Consider the following 16,829-nt stretch of genomic DNA (forward strand, 5'->3'; position numbering starts at 1 on the left):
TTTATTTAGGACAAGACTGGGGTGGCAGTACAGAGGTACAAGTGCAGCACAAAGAATGTTCAAGAGATGAGAAAAAAAAGATAATAAATTATTCAATTGATGTGACTGACTCTGTCTGGACCCTTGTTCCAGCTATACCATGACAGCCAAATCTGTTCCTGTGGACAAAAGGAGCTGGGTGGGAGCAAGGTGGGATGCTTCACCTGGGTGGATGGGCTGAGCAACAAAACAGTGCCGTGCTGCTGTCTGTTCCCAGCCTGATGGCACTGGCAGGTACCTGCCACTTCATAACAGAGGCAAGATGACAGACTGCTTGAGCAGAATTCCCCTAATGTACCTGATATTTCACCATCATTTTAGAACTGCTCTTGCACTTCATTTCCTCCCTCTTGCAGGTGATCAAACAATGTGAAGAAGGAGAAATAGATTTTCAAAAATCACTCCCTGATTTGTTTCCAGTCTCACTAACTTTAAGGATTACACAAGTGTAAAATCACTGCCTGCTAAGGAGAAATTCCTGATTTATACTGCTATGAGACTGATCCCCCTCCCTCTGCCGGGAGTGCATAGCCATAGCCACAGACCATGCCTCCCACATCTGCTGTATCTCGTAATTCTTCACCGGACTCAAAACAAAACATCCTCCATGTGCACTCAGGCAACCGCTATGTCCATTTCTCTGCAGGTCTGAAATCCCACCCCTGCAGTTCTAACAAACCACCAAGAAGGAGCTCTGAGAGGCAGCACAGGAATAGGAGTTATAGAGTTGAAGAGCAGAAAGGAGAAAACCTGTTCAGGATATTAAAAAGCCCTAGAGAGCAGCTCTGTTAAATGTAGTGGAGCTGGCAGGGTCCTGGATATCTGCACCATTTTACAAGTGTTTGCATTTTTTTGCAAAAAATGTGTCAGAATCTGAAATATTTTATTAACTCATCTTAGTTTTGCTGAACTATCTGTTTAAGAAAAAGAAAAGCAAACAAGCAATCCCCTCCACTCCAGATGAAATGTTCCATTTTGACATCTTTCAAGGGAAATCATTTATATTTTCATTCAGAACTAGCTCATTAGGAAACATCTTTCAATTGTCATTTAAAGAAAAATCTTGAATTGGAAACAAAATATATTGTTACACATAAAACAAAAGACTTCCAACTGAAAGTGAGCAGCTGACTGTTTGCCAGCGAGCAGGAACCCCATCCTGGCATACCACTACAGTTGTGCAAAGTCCTGTTCTGCAGCCCCCTCCGGGGACATGATCCGGAGGCAGCACCTGCAGTCCTGGCAGTCCCAGGAAGAACCACAACACACACCCTGTTTAACCGTGCAGGCTTTGAGGATGTATCAGTGTCCGAGAAGAGATTAAATACAACAGGAAAATTGCACAGAGCAATAACCAAGGCGGGATGCTGTAATAAGCCTGGGTTCTGGGTCATTAATTCCTTGTTATCTGGCTTAATTCAAATGCAGAGCAGATACACAGCACTGCCCTTTATTTTACTGAACCCAAACCTTACCATGAGGTTTCCATTTGCTGTTCACTTCAGAAGGCATTTTGGTGCAATATCTCCAACAAGCTGCATGTTTGTGGGGTTCTTTGTGTACACTATGTATGTTTTGTGAGAACCACATGTGGGTGCAGCATCTCCCCAAGTAGGGGTGTCTGCAAAGGGCTGTGCCCAGATGCTTCAGCCTGCAAGAGGGACAAACACTGTCAGAATCCCAAGATCAGCAACAGTACAAACAGCCTGGCAGTGCCAAGCCGGAATATTTCACCCTAAGCAATGAAACTATAAAGAAGGAAGCAGAAATCCCAGATTACTCAATTTTTACAAGCCTGTTGCTTTTCACGAGGAAAAGAACAACAGAAGATGACAGAACTGAAAGTCTGGATAGTCTACCTCCATTACACTCGGAAAGGTGACAATTGGCCATGATCATAAGGTGCCCTGGGAGGGACTTGGGAGCCCAGAGCACTATTGATGCTGGAGCCTCAGAGAGTTACACCAGCTCCTACAGAGATCCTTACCTACAGTGAGAGCTTCAAGTACAAATTAATCACATACTTCATAGCAAGCTGTGAAGGTATACGTACCCTTAAACCTGTCTCTATCTCTTTGCAAAACCTGAGTGAGGTTTTTGTCTGCGTCCCAATTTGTTGTGTGGAATGCAGCAGTTCTCAGGTCAGGCTCCCAAGTCACTTTATAGAGGAATGAGTCTGGAGGCCCAAGAGGACTAGGGCAGAGCAGTAGATTAATCTCTTCCACATCGCTTTTGTCCCTACCATGTCCACAGTTCCCAAACTGACTGCGCTCTTCCTGGTTCACCTGTGTGCTGTGGGACAGGCTGGGATGCTGGATTGCACCTCACGAAAGATACCTCTGGGAGAATTACACAAAGCTTCCCCTAGCAAACATGCTCATGGACATCACTGAGGCATTTGCTGGTGCAGGTGGGATTTGGGAAGCACACACTGGTTGTCTCTGCTCATGGTAACATGCCTGCGCTTACTAATAAGCAGACGCTCTCACAGGAATCAGGGAAGAGAAATGGAAACACAACACTTCTGCCGCCACAGCTTAAACAGAAGCTAATGAGTGGCTGATCATGCTGATCACTAAGAGCAGCTGTTTTCCCCACCCAGATCACAGAAGATGCACTTTCTTTAATTTTAATTGCTGCATAAAATGCTGACTGAAATTTCACCTTCTTTATAGGCACTGCAGCCCATTTCTAAGCATGCTGTTTGCTGCACAGTTTGACCAGCTCTGCAACCTTCTAACGCATACAATAAAAAAGTGCTCATTTTTAGAATGACTTTTACTTTTCAACTGCTTAGTATCTGTATTTTATGTACCAAAAAATACAATTCATTCAAGCATAATAAATATCCACAAGAATCCTAAGAGATCCTGGACATTTGGATTTGGCCAGATCGAGACAATGATTTTCAGTTTTACATTGCAGCCCTATTTGGCTGTTAATTCTAGTGAGGACAATTGATCAGTTGTTTTAATTTTAAATCAGAGAGCTAATATCCAACTTTGGCTTCCCTTGTGGTCTTTCAGTTACTGCATCTGAGCAGCAAAGATCACATTAATTCTTTCTTTTCTGTAGTAAATTCAACTACCCCATATGAAGACTATCAGCTGTACTTTCCCCATTAGATTGGAGATGATTCAATTTCTTTGCTTTTAATTATATTCATTCCACAATACGTCTGAACAATAATATGTAATTCTGTGGTCACTCCAAAGTCTAGGGTAGGCAGATGCCTACAAAGCCAGAGAGCAGGCAGACTGCAGAGCCATTTGGGCACATTTGGGGAGGTTTTGAGATCTTTACATAGCTGTTGAGTTGTTCTCCCCTTACCACAGTATTTCTATTGGTAATACCTGTACCAGCATATACGTGGGAATAAAGGTGGTCTAACACACTGCATCTGTCTTCTGGCACCGTCTTCTACTTCACCTCTCTCCCTGTCAAGTTCCCACCTTCCTGGGGTGTCTCTCTCTGGCTGTATTGTGGCTTGGCACTTCTCCACCTCAGAGTTTCTGGAGGTCTTGTGCCCTCCCTCCTCCTCATTCGTCCTTCTTGTTCTTGTCCTCCTCCACCTCCCCCTCTTGCTCTGCATCAGCAACCAGCCCTCTCTACATTTCGGTCCAGATTCTGCCCCAAACCTCACCTACCTTTTGCTAGCTCCTCTAAAGATATGAAATCAGGGTCTTGAGTGAGGGTCACCTCCCCTCACTCTTTTTGTTTTTCATGAGCCTCCAGATAGTCTTTTTTGGAAGTAAGGATGTTCAGTATAAATAAATGTGTTGAGCTTTGTTTGCTGTGTTCCTCTTTCAGAATCAATTATTCTTGCAATTCTCATTTGTTAGCAGACTTATTGCTTTGATTTCTTACTGCATACTGATATCCCCAATTCTGGTCTCTCCAGGTACCTAGAGTGGTGGCAAATTGCATTCATAGTTTGTGGGTCAAAGGCTCCAGCTCAGATCCCAGTGGCAGCTCAGGAAAGAAGCAAGTTGTGATTTCATTTTAAGTTCTGCAAATAAGCTCAGGTTCAGCCTGCATCTTCCCTTGACACTTTTGGTTGAGTCTAATTCCAGTCGCTGCAGTTCTGTTCCATTCCCACTGAAAAGCTTATTTTGTGAGCTTAATTTAACTTGAGTTGATGCTCCATAGATCATTCTGTAGCCAGAGCACATTGTGCTCTGTGATCCTGCTGATCCTCACAAGATAAACCAAGCCAGACTGGGTCATGGCATATGAGACCATCAGGAAGCCGATGCTGCTGTAATCAGTGATCTTAACTCGGTGCCCTGTGCTGTAATAGGTTAAGTCATTGGTGATGACTCATAGGAAAATGTCTGGGATAACTCTCAAGAGGTCATCTATTTCACCTTCCTGCTAGGAGGCATTGACCCTACCTGTGTTAATCCTGACACATCTGTTTAGCCTGGACTCAAATACCTTAGAAGGCAGAAGAACCTGTTAAACAATGGGCGCGATTGCTTCTGGTCATATTTGCTTCCCCCATTTTCTGTGGTAAATGAAGGGTGACAGTTATTGTGGGATTAGGAGGGCTCTGGGACTGCCATTTAAATGGTTATTCCACCAGTCTGAAATTTGCTTTCGTTCCAATTTGGAATAAAAAAGAGAAGCCATTTTAAAATTTCCCTCAGATCTTTTTTCCCCTAAAAAAGCTTCTGCTTGTGGGCAGAGAAAACAAACTGGTGTCAGCCTAAAACTAAAATCAATAAAAAGTTAAAACACTGTATAAAGTAAAAATTTGTTGTTCCTGTGCTTGAAAGGCTTCTTTAGTAAACAAACAAACAAAAAGACACACATTGAAGTTACCTCCTGTAAAATAAACAGAATTGCACTATCCACCGTAACACTGCCCTGTCCCAGAGCTCTGTCCCCAGCCGACACCAGCACAGGGTTATATCCCCATCCTCAACCCCTGGGCACAGTCCAAGCCCTGATCCCGTGGTACTCATCCCTCCACCTGCAGATCTTCCCTGCAAGTGGCCCACGGAGCTCCGAGGATGCTGGTGGACAGGTTGTAACAGCCAGGTTGTAGCTTTCTGCTCCCTCTGGCCACATCAGCTGCTTCTGAGTGCAGTCCGGAAGGGCTTTGCTGCTCACCTAGGGGCTGCGAGCTCCTTTCCCGCACCCACAGGCTCTGTCCCTCTCTTACAGACTAAGGATGCTGTGGCCCACTCCTCTGTTTAGAACAGTTACAGCTCTGCAAGTCTGCATCTTCAGGCCAAACCCAGGGCAGGGGCAGCTGCAGTGGCTGCCAGGCACGCTTTCTGCCTGCCCCGGCTTTGTTGTACACTCACAGCTGGCGCCGCTTCCTTGCAGGCTGGCAAAGGAGGCTGGCTTAGCAACTTTATGGATATCTGCGGCTCGTCCAGGAAAGGTAGATCCCTGACAGCTTCCTTGACTCTTGGTGGATGCTACAACGCCACTGGACAAGACTGGGCACAGAAATACAGTCTGTTACAATGCTCATCTGTGGCTGGGGCTTACAAGCTGGCCACACTACCAACTGGCAGAGGGTCTGGGGGTGGTCTGGGCTGTGAACATGCCGTACCAGTGACTGACACCTTCAGCTGCAGCTGTAGCTGTAGCCAACAGCTTCAGCCTCTACAGAACCTCCTTTTGAAGGGAAGGATATACATCAAAAATAGGTCCCTAGGCTGCTTGTGCAAGCCTCCAGGGAAAGCTGTTCACATTGTCTCCTTTTGGGAACACGTCAGAAGAAGCAATGAGGGAGGATGCAGAAGACATTCTGCATCTGAAGAAAGACGCAGCTGACATTCAGCTGTGCTTGATCTGTCTGGGGGATGCAGACCACATCCCAGTCTGTCTAAGGAGGCTGCGATGATTTGTTTGGCCTTGTAACTACTTCAGTGAAGAATTTAGCACATCTGGTAAATGCATGTCTCACTCCCATGCCAGCTCTGTCCCATCCACTGCTGCAGCTCACACCAACCAATATCACCAGGCTTGGAAAGCTGGCACAGGATCTGAAGTCTTAAGAAGGTAGACAAGGAAAAACTTAGTTATCTAACGGATTGCAGGATACAGACAAGCTATTCACATCCATCTTCCTCCCTGACAATCCAATGAATGCTTGGTGCAAATTGGAGGTGATAAGGACACGGTAAAGCAGCCTTCTGCCGTGATGGAGGTTCTGAACGCAACAGAGATGCTGCTGAGGATGACAGCTGCTTTCCTCTGGCCTCAGAACCAAAAGCTTTTTACAGAAGTCTGTATTTATCATAACCCTGGTGAGACACAGAGAAACGGAAAAGGGGCCTGGGGCAGGAGGTGGAGTATGTGGTTTGCTCTCCACCACACTGTCCTGCTCGCAGGCGGGCAGACTGGAAGGTAGAAGAGATTAGATAGAGAGGAGATGTATTGTCTGCTGGGCTCTCTCTTTCTCTGTCATTAATCAGCTTCTCTTCTCAGATAATTTGTATACAGTATAACTTGAAGCAAAACAAAGCCTGTGGAATGATTTGTGCTCTTATGAATTCTTAATTCAAGCAGGACAGCAGATAATGTCTCTCAAAATGTTTCTGCTGTGCTTTACAGCAGAAGCCAATTAATTACTGCAGTGATGGTGTTTCAGGGCCACCTCCTCTCCTAGATAAATCTTCTGTGTCCGGTGACAGAGAGAGTTCTTATTCCCCATGCATAACACACAGGGACAGCTCCGCACCGGAAAAATAGCTTTGTCTACTGTAGGAGAGGTGTTCTGATGCGAGGAATGACCTAGACACTGCAGAGAACACTTTCTGCTCAGGAAATCCATGTTGCATGTGGCACTGTTAGCCCTGTTTAACATCTCTCCTGCCTGTACTCAGGCTATGACAGGGATGGAGTTTTCACCTGAAATATTTGCTTCTTAGTCCTGAAAGCTGGACTTTGTGCTGGTGGAAAACAGTGGGCGATGTTTTATCTAAAGACAGGTTCTCCTTGGAGCAAACCAAGCATGTATGCAGTTAGCAGGTCTCTAGGAAAGCTCAGCTCCAAGTGAGGCATCAAAATATTGAGTAGGTTTCCCAGTGTCCTACAAAAGGCCTTGCCATAGCTATTGAAGTGTAACAGTAACTCCATTGGTATTACCCTCGGAGTCAATAAACTTTCATCATTATCGCAAAGTATCGGAAGCTAAAGTCTCTGGTTAGTTTTTACATCTGTTTATTTAATACTGATATATTAAGGGTGTCCAGCCTCTGCCAATCAATGAAACAGTACAGGCAGTGGGCTTTGGGCTGGCTTCTAACCTTTCAAGTTAAGACAAGTATGGGAATCTGTCTGCACTTTCCCCTATAATAGTTTGTTCTAGAAATAAAAAAAAATAAAAAATAAAAAAAAAAGTGATGAGTGTTGCAGTGTTTCTAATATATAATTCTCTCTAAACCAACTCTTGACTGAAAAAACTTACTACTGAAAGAAATGCTCAGCTCGGGGATTTTATAGGTTTTCCTTTAAGTTACAAATGAGGATTAATGAATAGCCCCCCCCCTGCTCTCAGTGACAGCTGGGTGCCCAGTGTACTCAGTGCCTTTGAAACTTTTCAAACGAACAAAGGCCAACTGCAGTCAGTGGGAGTCGCACTAAATGCAGCGGATTTGGGATCAGAGCTGCAAGAAGACAGATGACCATGAATAACAATACGTACCAGCTGAAAACTCACTAGTCTGCTTCATCTCTGGTGCTTTGTGCACTTAGATAAATCACGTAAGCCTCGAAACCCTTCAGTGGTTTATCTCTGCACCCACTTTGCAACACAGTAAATTGTGAAACAGATAAGTCAAACCCCTAAGTTTTCTCCAGAGCAACTCAGAGTTTACTGGGAGACACAAGAAAAGCGCCCAGGGGTCCTGACTCACTTCCAAACAAGAAGGAAAAAACAACGAACGGAAAGAACCAAGATCATAATAAATCTTGTTCTGAAGTCTTTAATAATGAAGCTATATTGTAAATCCATCACAAAGAAACATTAATATGGAGCCACCAAATAGGTCAGGTTAATTACATCATCTGAAAATGGTGTGACACCTCAAGTCTCCATTAAAAAAAAGCAACCTAATCCCCTAGGAGTGAAAGATGACTTTTTTTAATTAGTTGAGTATTAAAATATCTGTGCTAACACCTTGCGGTATTCTTCTAGCTTAGCTAGGATGATACATTTTACCTACCGTTTGACAAACTATGACATTTACAAGGTAAGTAGTAATTAGGGATGCTTATCTGTGTGCCAATTTGCATCCTACATGGTTAGCTCATCGTGATGTCACAGAAAACCTCCTTGCTAGCTGTACAGGCTTTGCTGTAAAAAAAGACATTTTCAGTGAGCACCTTCCCTCGTTCTGCTCGGTATGTGCAGTCTGTGACATCTGTCCACATTTCATACTTAAATTGTTATGCTAAATAGAATCACATAATCAGGTTTTAGTTGGAAGGGACTTTAAAGATCATTTAGTTCCAACCCCCCTGCCATGGGCAGGGGCACCTTCCACCAGACCAGGTTGCTTCAAGCCCCATCCAGCCTGGCCCTGAGCACTACCACGGATGGGGCATCCACTGCTTCTGTGGGTAGCCTGTGCCAGTATCCAACCATCATTACAGTAAAGAATTTCTTCCTTACATATAATCCAAATCTACCCTCCTTTAGTTTAAAAAGATTACCCCTTGTGCTATCACCATACACCGTGGTAAAGAGTCTCCTCCCGTCTGTCTTGTAAGTCCCCTTTAAGGCTGTGGCAAGGTTCCCCCAGAGCCTCCCCTTCTCTAGGCTGAATAACCCCAAATATCTTAACCACCTTCAATACAAGCCAGTGCTGGCTGAGTTAGTGGGGAGGAGAGAGCTAGGATGTATTCTCAGCCCTTCCTCTGACTTCCTGGGTGACACTGGGGAAGACTCTGAGCTTTCACCTCATTCTCTTGCTCTAGTGCTGGAAGTCCCCACATTTGCAGCTCAGGTTCACTCTGGCTCCCAAACTCTCCCCAACTCTCCATTTCCAGCAAAAACCCAAGGCTTTAAAGACCCTTGCACTTACCAAACCAAGGAGAATATGGTCCATGTCCCAGGGATGCCAAGCTGAGGTGATACAGTGCACAGCTACGGATGTGCCAAAGATGTAGCTCCATTTATATGTGCAGCTGATGCAGTTTAACATTAAATACCAATGGGAACATATCCAAAGATCACTTTAAACAGAAACACTCCGATAGATTGTGCTGTGTTTGGGATCAGCCACAGTTCTCCATTTCAAGTGCCCTTTGGCTTTTCTTTCAGATGGAGCCATCAGAACAGAGCTCGCCAAAAATAGTATTTGAAGGGAAATCATCTTTTCAAAAGGAACAAATATTTCCCTTGAAGAACTGAATTCTTTTTGAAACATCCTCCTAGTAGGTTTTATGTTTTGAAAACTTGAAACATTTTTTCAGTTCTCAAAACAGGATTTTTCCCACTTTTCATCCAAAAATACTCTTTTCACAGGAACTGTTATTATATTATTACAATATATTATCCTCCTTGTCTGTAAAGTATCAGTGAAGATATGTGTTATTGAGTTATATTAAAACATCTATTTATATTTTCCCACTTCAAGCAAATGGTATTTTTACCAGCCTTACTGTGCATTCCCCAGCAGCAATTCCAGCGGACTTTCACTCCTGATCCACTGGCAAGATGCTAATAGTGTCACTGAGGTTTCTGCACACAGAAAAGGTTTGTTTAAAGCTTTGGTAATTGCTTTGAGCTCCACAGACTAATAATTGCCAGGCAGGAGAGCTGTGAGTCACCAAGGCATCTAATCCTGTGACCTGCAAAAGTACCTGGAAGAGGCAAAGGTTATTTAAGAAAGCAACATTTCTCCTTTCTGGTTAAATTCAATTTCTTTGTGTTGCTTTGCCAGTCAATGTGTAGTTGTCTAAGAAGTGCAGAGTGTGACATATAAAAGTGGTAGGTGTTATTACTAAGCATATTAAACTGACAAGAAAAACATAGGGCTCAGAGACAGCTGAAAGGCACTTTTAAGTCTCACCAAGAAAAACAAGCTTCTGACGTACTCCTTCTTGACCCAGGCTTGTATAAATGAACCTCAGAAGTCCAAGGAGAGATGAGGTCCCCCAACATAAAAGACAGACAGAGAGGAAGACTGGACAGCTGTTCAAAATTCAGGTTTTGGAAAAATAGGTTGGAACTGAGAGGGCTCCGAAAAAAAAAAAAAAAAAGAAAAAAAACACTTTCTATAAATAAACGTGGGCAGGGAAAATGCTGGGGAGGGAGAAGATCTAACAGACAAACTTGGCACAAGAACAAAAAGTATACACTAACCATGAATAAATTCAGACTGGAAAATTGAAAGAAGTTTTCAGCCATCAAAGGAACAAAACCCTGGAACAGGCTTCCACGAGGAGCTTCAGGAGGAAGAGCTGCTGAGTATAAGCTGAAGGGCAAGAGAAAGGCACTGAGAAAGGCAAGCCTCTGTCCCTGGTCCTGCAGAGTGACCACGTCCTGAGGGTCCAAGACCTTGGAGCGACGCGACTGCATCATCCCAGTCCCAGGGACCTCAATATTGCAGGACATGGGTGTGGGCTTGGAGTGATGTGCCCACAGCAACCTATCCATCCCTCTTGCATCACCTCCCTCAAAGGCTGACGTGACATTTCCTCCCTGACATTTCATTTTCTTTATCCACTGGGTCAAGGAACACTTTGTCAAGGTCACAGCAATTCTGGTTGCTGCCGTTCTGAGCTCATTCTAATGGCATCAGTGTGAAACAGTGATGAGTCTGACAGCTGAACTCCAGGCTTAGAGATCAAGAGGTTTCTTCAAAAAAAGAGGTTTCTCAGACAAACCCTGGTCCCTGGTTTATAGCACGAGCCTTGCCTTCAGGGATGCTGCCTCAAATTCATACTCTCTTCCCATTTATCACTCGGCTTCTAGCAACCCTCCTCACCAACCTAATGGGTCTAATGAAGAGGGATTTTTGAACAGTGGATTTCATTTTTTTTATCACTGGAGAAATTTAGGAAAAAATCAACAGGAAAAATAGTTTGCAGTGATCTGAAACTTTTTTTTTTTCCATCAGGAACAAACAAACAAATAACAGTAAAAATGGCTATGGTCAAATGAAACTCTTATGGATTTTTCTCTTTAGAAGACTGAAACTAACCTAGGATTAAAACATTTCAAATGAAAAATTTGATCGTTTTTCAAAACGGGCAAAATGAAATATTTTTCTTATTGCTCTTCTACCCAACCCCAGTCTATCAGACTGTTTTTCCTGACCACTGCCATTTCTCTCTATTAAAATAGGTTTGCACAACACAGTTTTCCTACCTCTTCAAAATCATTTTGGACAACTTCAACACAGGTCTTTCATTCAATGGGAGAATCATGAGCAGAAAGTGATCCTAAGATCCTTTCTCAATCCTTTCTACAGGGTTTAAATACCTACTCCATGAGACTGGTGAGAACTCCCAGCAAGTGGGCACCCTCCCTGTGATATCTGTCAATGCCCACTGGCATAGCTACACGAGAAGCACATCAGAAGAGCTAGAAGCTAACACTGGAGACGTGAGATCAAGCTGATCTACCTGATCTATATCCAAAGACATCCATTCAGAGCTTGCACAGAGACACAGAACATCACTGGGTTGGTTGTTTGCAGCTGAAGATCAGCTTTCCTAGGGCATGTAGGTTAGGGATACAAGTGGATGGTCTTCTTTGATATATAAGCAACAGAGCAGAACCACACTCCAAATCTGAACAAAATGTTCACAGATCACAAAGAAAACCAAGCCCACCTCCAAGTGAGTCTGGAAGTGGATGATTCAACTAATTTTCAATGATATGCAATTCATGCCTGGCACCTGAAGACTCTTTTATTTCAAGGAGTTTTTGCTTTGAGACTGAAAATGAAATTGAAAGTAAAATATTTGGAACAAGAAGTGAGGTGAGCATTTCAAAAAAGACTGAACGAAATATTTGTGTAACAGTCAGCAAGAGACAACACTTGGCTTTTTGCTCAGCCACACTGCTAAGACTCATGCAGAGTCTGATATTAGAGACTAGGTTAAATAAACCCCAGAAATAATGCTAGATGTTCACCATGGGACTGGTAAAATATGTTGCTATTCTGCATAAGAAAAGACTCCTCTTTACATGTGCAGGCAGTCTGCAGCTCAATTTACTGATACAAATAGGGCAGCTCAGAGTCAGAGTGAATACAGAAAATGTTTTCTTATATGCAAATAGGAGATCACATTATTTCATAGAAGTAACTATAATAGTTGGAAATTAGCAAATGTTTTCAGATCCTCGTTACAGGCAAAAAAAAAAAAAAAAAAAAAAAAACCAAAAACGAGAGAGAGATATCAAAAAAAGAGAAAAAAATAACTCATCTAGTGTTCCTGGATAAAGATGACATTAATTGAAAGTTTGCTTCTATTCTCTAATGAGTTTTCCTGTTGCATTATAATTAAGAACTACTTACACCTAAAAGAACTCAGTATCCCTTCAAATTAGGGCATTACTAATAAATATGTTAATGTTTTTTGACTAGTTCTTAAGAATACTGTACATTGCCCTCATAATGGCTGTCAAGGCAAGGCACACTACCAAGGCCTTGGTGGATGTTACAGCTGCTGTTGGGCAGGACACCGTCACAAGCCACCTAAGAGCCTGTGCCCACCTGGAGCCCTCTGAAAGCCAAGACCTTGCAGCACATCTTCACGGTGACTCAAACACGCCAGCTCTTACTGCCCCTCTACATGGGGGCTTATCTAACAACCACCCTGAGCCTTAGTGCGTGCCTGGTACCTGCCACAATTCATCACTGACTGCAGCTTTTTAATACTTAGAGGGAGCTTATAAAAAAGACGGAGAGCAACTTTTTGCTCCATTAGACAATGACAGGACAAGGGGGAATGGTTTTAAACTAAAAGAGGGGAGATTTAGATTAGAGGTTAGGTAGAAATTCTTCACTCAGAGGGTGGTGAGGCACTGGAACAGGTTGCCCAGAGAGGTTGTGGATGCCCCATCCCTGGAGGTGTTCAAGACAAGGTTGTACGAGGCATTGGCCAACCTGACCTAGTGAGTGGCATCCCTGCCTGTGGCAGGGGGTTGGAACTGGGTGATCTTTGAGGTCCCTTCCAACACAAACCATTCTGTGATTCTGTGATTTCAAGGCCAGGCAGGGTGGATGAAAGCAGATGTCCATGGGCCATTCCATGTGCAGTTTCCCTCTGGGTCACCTCCAAGCCACCGCAAAGATGCTCAGGAGGGCAACAGGGTGGATGGTCTTTGGCCATACTTGACCACCTAACTTGGCCTGGAGGCTGCTCTTACAAGACAGCAGATACATCACTTGGATGCTGCCTGAGACTCTTTGAAAAGATCTTCAGGGGCATTTTTTCCTTGTTCCTGGTAAAGAACGAAATGCAAGGGAATGAAAACAGTGCAAGAAGCAAGCTGACTCGTGAATGCACCTTCCTGCGCTTTGGCTCTGTCACTGTTCCTGCTAATGCAACACACACCCACGGCCAGGCTGTGGATGGTGCATACAGCATTGAGCCTCGATGCGTGCTGCAGGATCCAGGCCAGTTCCCATCAAAGTCAAGCTGATTATTTTAATTAGCTTTGTTTCCTTCCAGCCCCCTGACTCTTTATTTTGCTTATTATGGTAACTGATTTGAATGTTAAGTTGTTAACCTCAATCACAACCCAATTAAAAAGTCCACCATAAAATGCTGTGTTTTTGCCATCTTGACTTGGAATAATTAATGCGAGTAGTAGAAAAATAACTCCCTCTCCTACTCATCATGCCCGTTTGGGGAATGTGGCACAGAAGTGAGGACCATTTGCCATTTGGGACTGTCACCTGATGGCACTGACCCTTTCTGCACCACCACAGGCAGCATGGACATCTGGGCAGCCCTGAGAACCAAAGGAGAGGAAGGTGGAGAGGAGGGTGGACGCGGAGCCCCATTATTCCTCTAATGCTTCCAAAGGGAAAGCAGGCTTCTTCAAAGCAGGAAAAACCCAAGGTAACGGTTTGAAGGGGACATGCTGGAAAGCCTGGAAAACTTGGCCGGTGGCTAGATGGAGGTTACACTTCTAGCAGGACCAGTACCCAGGACTGCCTGTCCTGGGGAAAGGCTGGAGTCAGGTCCTTAATGAAACTGGCTTTACATTTGGGAGGGTTATTTTTTTTTTGTCTGTTGGTTTGTTTGTTTTAATTGTTCCTAAAACCCTTTTAGAATTGCATTCTAGTGTTAAAACGCATTAGGATCATATTTTCCCTTCTGCCAAAAGGAGAAAAGGGTTAAAGAAAAATTACTCATCCCAGGGATTGAAGGCTTTTTCTAAAGCACTGCTTGCTCTGGTCCTTGGGCTACATCTAGGAGAATTGGTCCTTGTCCATCAATACCCCCCCAGAACAGCCTTTCTCTCCTTCCACTATCCAGAAACCTCCACAGATTTCCCTGCTCAGAAATATCCCTCTCTCATCAGCTTTCCTGCCCATGATAGCTCAGAAACCCATAAAAGTGCTTTTTGCAATGCCGTGTGGATTAAATAAAGTCTCTTAGCCACCCCACCACACACACACACACACGCTCACACTCCTGTATTTACAGATTGCAAATTGCCTTTACAGGCATGAGCTGCACACATGCAGATACAAATCTCAGCACAGCAGGGTCCTGGGTGCGCTGTTGCTGGAGCAGCAAGAAATGCTGCTGGTAGCCACCGGTGTGTTGATAGCTAGGGCAAAGCTGCGTCTTGTTCTCTAGGCTGCAAAGCCGGGGAAGTGGTATAAAAAAAGCTGGGCATGGATGTTTGCCAGGAGGTAGTAAACAAACTGGGAGCTCTGTTTTTCCTCTGGCTTTCACTCCAGAGCCTTGTCTGTCTGTGGAGGAGATTGCCTGGCTGCACTGGGCAGATTTCTCAGATTCTAAAACTGGCGCTTTTATTTATTTTTTGGTGATGGGGAGGAGCAGGAGTAATTAACCCTGCTTTGCAGAGAGCCAGGTGAGCAGCAGGGAGCTGCGTGGACTCTGGATTCAGGCCAAAGGCAGTAAATGGCACGAGAGCAAAGTTCAGAGCTGCCTTCAATCCTCGTTCACATAATGAAAGCATGAAAGCAGATTCACACGATGGATGAACATGAAAAGCCAAACATATCGATCACTCCGTACATCGCTGGCAACCAGCTGTTCTGGCAGCAGTCTTACAAGGGCTCTGCTGCAGTCAGACACAAGATAATGAGGAGCAAGCAGAGGAGCCTGGATCGGGTGGGTTTTATGCCTAGGGAGAAACCCTGCTTGTCCCAGCATCACCTGTGCTGCTCTGATGTTGCTCACGGTGACTGTGTTTTCTAGATGGTGGACTCTGTCCAGCAAACGCATTTGCTGTGTGCCTGAAACCTGCTGCACAGAGGCAGAGGAGCTGTGGCAGTGCTGCAGGGAGCATCAGGACGCCAGAGCTGCCCGAAGGGCCCAAACATCCAAACCCTCTGCTTCCCTCGGGCTCTGCTGCACGACTAACAAAGCAGGTGGTGCGCAAGGTAAGACAGCATTTCACGTTCGTTCTTCTCCGTGCAATTAGGCAGAACGAGGCCTCCGCACAGGCAGGGCAGGCGCTGCAGGCAGGGAAGGCAGCGGCACGGGGCTGGCTGCAGCGTGCGGGCACGGAGCAGTGCTGAGGCCGGTATGGGCAGGGGCGCTGGACGGAGAGCAGGGGGTGCTGGGCGATGTAACCCCCACCATTTTCTCTGCCTCTTCACGCTGTTTCCCATCTCAGCACAAATGCCCTCGGGTTTGCACATTGGGTGCTCACTGCCAGCCCGCCAGCTCCCTTCCCTGCTCCAGGAGCCCTTGGGGATGCTCCCAGGCCTGTGCCCCATCCACCTCCCCGAATCTGGAAGCCAGATCTTTGCAGATGGAGGCAGTGACCTCAAATTGTCCCTGAGCACGGAAGGTCCTCTGGGAACTGATTCAAGAGTCTGAGAGGCACCTTAACGGGGGGAGGGAGGGTGGGGGGCAGCAGCAGGACATGTCCACTTGGAGACCCACCAGGAAGGAGGTCCTTGGCCTGCTGGTGGCTGAAAGCACCGAGTCCCCCTCTCCCGGTGCCACAGCCCCAAGGAGGAAGGGCAGTGCAGGGAGAGCCAGCCCCCAGAGGGGGCCCACCAGCTTTTCCCATGGGAAGCACCTTCCCAAGGTTCCCTATTGCTCGTCCATCTGTGAAACTGTGCAGAGATGGAGAAGGAAAGCCATGCTTCCCGTGACAGCACTGCTGCTGCCTGGTCCCCAAGCCTTTCTTTAGAAACATAAAAATAGAGATAAAAACAAAACAAGACAATGCACTGTGTCACATTCTCCATGCCAAAGGCTGTGGCTAAGCCCTCATCCCCTGCCATGTCCTCAGAGCCTTTTTTCAGAGCTCCACAGGCTTCTGCAGCTCCTCCTTTGACCTTCCATCTGCAGCAGCAGAATTCCCCTCCAGGATCTTTGATCTGGCTCTCTGCCTGCAAGGGTGCCTTGTAGCTGGTTATCCATGCCCTGCCGACCTCCTTGCAACCTTAACCAAAGTTTCTACTCTTTTCTATCACCAAAATAAATGTTGAACAGCCTCCTGGCTCTGCATCAGCCTGATCCTATTCTCAAATGGTTTCATACGGTTTTCTTCTAGGGAAAATGTGTGACCTGTGTGTCCAGGTCCTAAGGACTCCACACAGCTGCTCTAGGAGGCACATTCTGACTCTATGGGCACAAAATACCCTCTTCTT

The 16,829-nt window shown here is 45.2% G+C and overlaps 1 protein-coding gene and 1 long non-coding RNA gene across 5 annotated transcripts in view; one reads left to right on the forward strand and one right to left on the reverse strand.

The window, feature by feature from the left end:
* Positions 1 to 16,829, reverse strand: part of SHISA6 (shisa family member 6) — a 252,827-nt gene that overhangs the window by 139,302 nt on the left and 96,696 nt on the right. The window lies entirely within an intron of this gene.
* Positions 1,420 to 16,829, forward strand: part of LOC310883868 — a 52,940-nt gene continuing 37,530 nt past the window's right edge. Inside the window, exon 1 of the long non-coding RNA XR_014573903.1 lies at positions 1,420 to 15,605. This is a non-coding gene — a long non-coding RNA (uncharacterized lncRNA). The remainder of the gene's footprint in view (positions 15,606 to 16,829) is intronic.

This window comes from Anser anser (assembly GCF_964211835.1).
Source record: "Anser anser genome assembly, chromosome: 19".
NCBI classification, from domain to species: domain Eukaryota; kingdom Metazoa; phylum Chordata; class Aves; order Anseriformes; family Anatidae; genus Anser; species Anser anser.